The sequence below is a fragment of the Mus caroli genome, chromosome 8, assembly GCF_900094665.2.
Source record: "Mus caroli chromosome 8, CAROLI_EIJ_v1.1, whole genome shotgun sequence".
Classification (NCBI taxonomy): Eukaryota; Metazoa; Chordata; class Mammalia; order Rodentia; family Muridae; genus Mus; species Mus caroli.
The window spans coordinates 15,123,641-15,128,752 of NC_034577.1; positions in this window are offsets into that span (position 1 = coordinate 15,123,641).

Below are 5,112 nucleotides of genomic sequence, written 5' to 3' on the forward strand. Positions count from 1 at the left end.
AGGTATGGAATTCCATGAGGTACTCTCCTACTCTTGACACCCAGCCCCTCTACTCCACTAACCCTGAATGTCCTCTGGACCAGCTCTGACACAGTTACATATACTCAAACAGACCTATTCCTACACTCAGACACAAGCACACAGTCACATTCAAACATACACAGACATAAATCTACACACTCAAGCATATACTCAGAAACACACACATAGACACACACAGACACACATACAGACACACCCACACAAATGCAATTAATACTGTCAGATAGAACACACCCAAACATTCAGACACAGAGATATATCCCTGCATGAGCATACATGTTCAAATAACCCCCAATCCTCTCAAACATTGATACACATAACCAGTCACTACCCTCAAATACACCTACAATGACACACTTCACACATCGACACAAGCATACATTCACACACTCAGACTCCCCCCACCTCTGTATACATTCACACACATTAACACATAAACATTCCTAAGCATACTCCTTGACATATACAAAACACAAACACTTGTACACACACTCAGAGATATAGAGCACAGAAATAATGCTTGTGCCACCAGCTATGGGGGGCTATCACTAGCCTAGTCTAGTACCACATAAATCGACCTTCTCCCTGTAGCAATCCGAAGGGAATATTTATATGTCCATCACCTACACTCCCCTCTGTGCCTGCATCCCCATCTCTGCTCCTGTGGAGCATCAGCCGAGGCTCCTTGCTTAGCCCCACCCCTCATCACCTGTGTGCCTTCACTTTTCAACTGCCAGGCTTCCTTTGCATTACCAGGTTCTCATCTCTTTGGGCTCCATCCTACCTGGATATTAAAAATACCTACTGGGAGTAGTGGCTCACATCTACAGTCCTGGCACTTCAAAGGCTGGGTCAGGAGGACTCTTGTGAAATCAAGGTCAGCCTGAGCTACAGAAAAAGATTTCCAGCAATAAACTAACCTACCTCCCATTCACCCACCATCACCACCACGACCACAACCACAACCACAACCACCACCGACAATAACAGCATTAAACCCAGAACAAAGTCCAAAGCCCAAGCTTTTATTTATTTTTTTGCTTCAAACTACTATGGGTCTGCTTCTACTTTACCCAGAATTCCTCTGAGGGAGCCCCTGTCTTCAGTGCCTCCACCCTCCTCCCATTCTTGTGGGCGTTCAGAGTTGATCAGCTCCAGACATTTCCCAGAAACAACCTTGCAAAGGTCACAATGCAGTGGCATTGTGTGGTTAGACTGGACAACTTCCCCAGTCCACGTAGGATTTGGCTCACCTGCCACAGTTGGTACTTCCTGGCCTTTGTACACTTGCTCCTGGTACACACTCAAGCCTGGTATCCTAACACTTAGCCATCCCTCTGTTTCATGTGTGGCATTTCCTCTTATCCCCAAACTCAATGGGGACTTGGCCCATCCCTTGCTCCTCAAAGACTTCAGGCACAGTCAACTCTGGCTTTGAATCTCCAGACCAGATTTCCCCCTTGGTTATCCCAGTGGTCCAATCTAATGTCATATTCTCACTCTACTCTGGAAGGCATCTCACAAGGAATGTACTTGATACGTGAGAGGAGGTGGTCTTAGGGGTCTGCCTCTCTATTGGTGAAATAATGTGTGGATGCACATGGCTACCTTGTTAAATGATCTGTTAACCCCAGGTCATGTGTTGTCTGAACAAAGACTAGTGTACAGAAACATTTATCTATTATCTATTTATCTAGGCACAGTCCCACTAGGGAAGACACTATCTTGGCCGTCTTTGTATCTCCATGCCTTATCCAAGAACCTGAGATACGGCAAGCTTGGGATGTTTGCTGAGTGAACGACCTTGTGTAGAGTGGGTAGCCACAGCTGATCTGATTCCCAGCACCCCTGTTCTCTGTCTCCTGATAGACAATAGCACCAGCTCTGTCTTGAGGGTATAAACTGAGAGAGTAGCTGCGGCCCTTGGCTAAATCTTAGAGCTTCCTATGTATTCTTTGTCAACCGTGGGCCCCGGTAGCATTTTGATGTGTGCTTTCCTGTTGAGGAGTTAGGCATATTTGTGGTGACAGCTAAGTTGTATGTGGGGCGATGAGGTGTTTCAGCTTGGGTAGGCAGATTTCCAAATGAGTTTCAAAGGACCAGTGAGACATGATGAATGCCAGCAAGAGAAGGTCTAGGTACCTACAGAGAGGATCATAACTGTGGGAACTGAAGGGTAGACAAACATCTGGAGGAGTGAGTATCCAAGACTTGGTGGTAGGAATGGAGACAATGCTTGAATTCTGGGGGAAATAGCCTGTGGTGGTGGTGGGCACTTACGTAACCATAGCAACATTCAGCTTAGGATGAGGGATGAGTGGCAAAGGAGTCTAAAGAACAGTGTGTTGTATGTAAACTGAAGATAGTAAGACCAGTTGTGGATTCCCTCAAGACAACACTTTGGCTTTTGATTGAGGGTCTTTTCATTTCATTATATAGTCCAAGATGACCTCAAATGCATGATCTTCCTGCCTTTACCTGCCAACAGTTGAGACAACGGGAGGTGTATCATTATGTCCAATGAGATATGTGTCTGGGTAAGGTTCTAGGATATGGCATGGAGATAAAAAGATGGCCAAGACTTCTTCCCCTGTGGGACCTATGAGATAAATAGATAACAGATAAGTGCACTAGTCTTTGTACAGGCAGCATGTGACCTGGGGTTAGCATATCACTAGACAAGGTAGCCTGTGTGCATGCACATATTATTTCACCCATAGAGAGGCAGATTCCTAAAAATTACCAACACTTGCTAACTGAGCTATCTTCTCAGGGAGTGGATCGATCGGTGACAACCAGGGTGATTATGCCATTGGGAGACATGATTTGAGTCTAAGGCACTTACATCTAGTAATTTAACCTCCTTTCCCCCAAACCCATAACTACTAAAGTTTTAATTGTTTCTGTCTCCCCTTTCCTTCCCCCACGGGGACCGATGAACTCTCTACTTGGCTGGAGCCCACAGCCACCCACATCTTGACCCTGTAAGGTTTTTCCTTGTATACCATTCCAGGCACGAACTGGACCACGTGGTATGTTTTTGCAGCTCCAATTTTCCATTTTCCAGGCCAAGATGAACTAACAGACCTTCCAAAACACTTTGCAGAGGCCGCAGCCACACAATACTGCACCTACAGGCTTCTCAGGGGAGACAGGATGCATATTGAGGTGCTGTTAAGGAGGGGGCTGGAAACCTGAATGTCTGCAGGAGCATTAACACCTCCTTGAGCTGCCTCCCGTGTGGTATCAGCTCTGAGAGATTGCTTCCTCTCTCCTCCTGGCACGGTGCAGTGACTCTAGCACAGCAACACCTCCTCTCAAAGTTTTTCCAGCTGATGTCACATTTCCTAAGATCCGCCATCCTCCCCCAAACTAACAGTGCTCCGGGAGTTCTCAAGCTGGGTTAGGAAGAACTTTTATTTGACTTTTGTGAGAAAAATTAAAGGCTTAGGTATGAGTGGCTGGCGAAACTTCTGAGGCCAGAGGTCTTTGGAAGATTTTTAAAATGAAGACATGTTGAAAACTTAAGCCCCATATGTAGCTACTCAGCAACAGAGAGTATAGGTAACTCACTAGAGAACAGAACGTTCTCATCCTTAGCAGGGATTGAGGAGGTCATTTGCATTTACTCTTCTTGAGCACATGTACATGTGTGCTCATGTGTGTACAGGTGTATATGCATGTGTATACTTGTTCTTAAAGATTTTCTTTACTTATTTTTCCTTTTAAAAATATTTATTTATTTATTTTATATAAAGACATTGTAGCTGTCTTCAGACACACCAGAAGAGGGCGTCAGATCTCATTACAGATGGTTGTGAGCCACCATGTGGTTGCTGGGATTTGAATTCAGGACCTCTGGAAGAGCAGTCAGTGTTCTTAATCACTGAGCCATCTCTCCAGCCATATTTATTTATTTTTTAAAATTTTACGTGCATTGATGTTTTGCCTGCATGTATGTCTGTGTGGCGGTGCCAAATCCCCTGGATCTGGAGCTACAGGCAGCTGTGAGCTGTTGTGTGGGTGCTGGGAATTGACTTGGGTTCTCTGGAAGAGCAGCCAGTGCTTTTAACCACTGGGCCATCCTTCCAGCCCCAGCATGTACATACTGTACACACGGAGGACATCATCAGTTGTCATTCCTTAAGTGCCATCTTTTTGTTATTGTTGTGAGATAGAGTTTCTCATTAGCTTGGAACTTCCCAAGTTGTCTAAGCTGTCTGGCCAGTGGGCACAAAGGATCTATGTTTGCCTCTCAGTGCTGGGGTTACAAGCACTATTTTCCACTACAAAAATAAGTTCTGTAGATGGAATTCAGCTTCCTTGACCACCAAAGGAGGGAGTAGATTGGATGGCACTGAGAATTCTTGATCTCAAGGCAAGCACTTTGCTGACAGTTCTCTCCCTAGCCGTGGACCTAGGCCTCATTAGTTACGAGCAGTTGTGAAGGCCAGAGACACCACGCACAGATGTCTGAGCTCTGCTTTTCGTGAAGCATCTGGCAGAGGGCACAGATGAAGATAGATTTCGCTCAGCCAGGGAAACCTTTTGCTTGTGACCTGTATACAGGGGTCTAAGAACCCAGCAATGGCTGGATCCTGAGTGGTGGCCATGCACTGAGTGTTTGGGGCACAGAAACCAGTAAAATATAAGCCCTATCCTTCAGAAATCAGCTGCCTACAGGGGAAGAAAGAGTGACAGACAGGGTGCTCTCTGTGGTAGTGTTTCTGCAAATTCACTCTTGCTTGGTTCTTGAAACTGAAAATTCACTGAGGGTTTTTAACATGGTGACAGCATATTAGGTGCTTACGTAATCTCAAAACTACGCCCCTGCATTGGCATCAGGCCTATCATGGAGAGCCAGAGCCAGAGGAACCTCACCAGAGGTGGAAGAACTAACAGGGTGTGTTTTGACTTCACTCCACTCTTCTTGGAGCCATGCTCAGGGGTGTTTTTATTTCCCATACTGTTTTTCTTAGTATTGTGGAGTTTTGTTATCTCTCTTGTCCCAAATGAGAACGGCATCTTTTGTGAAATGTCAAAGTAGAGGTGACAAGATACCTTGAACAT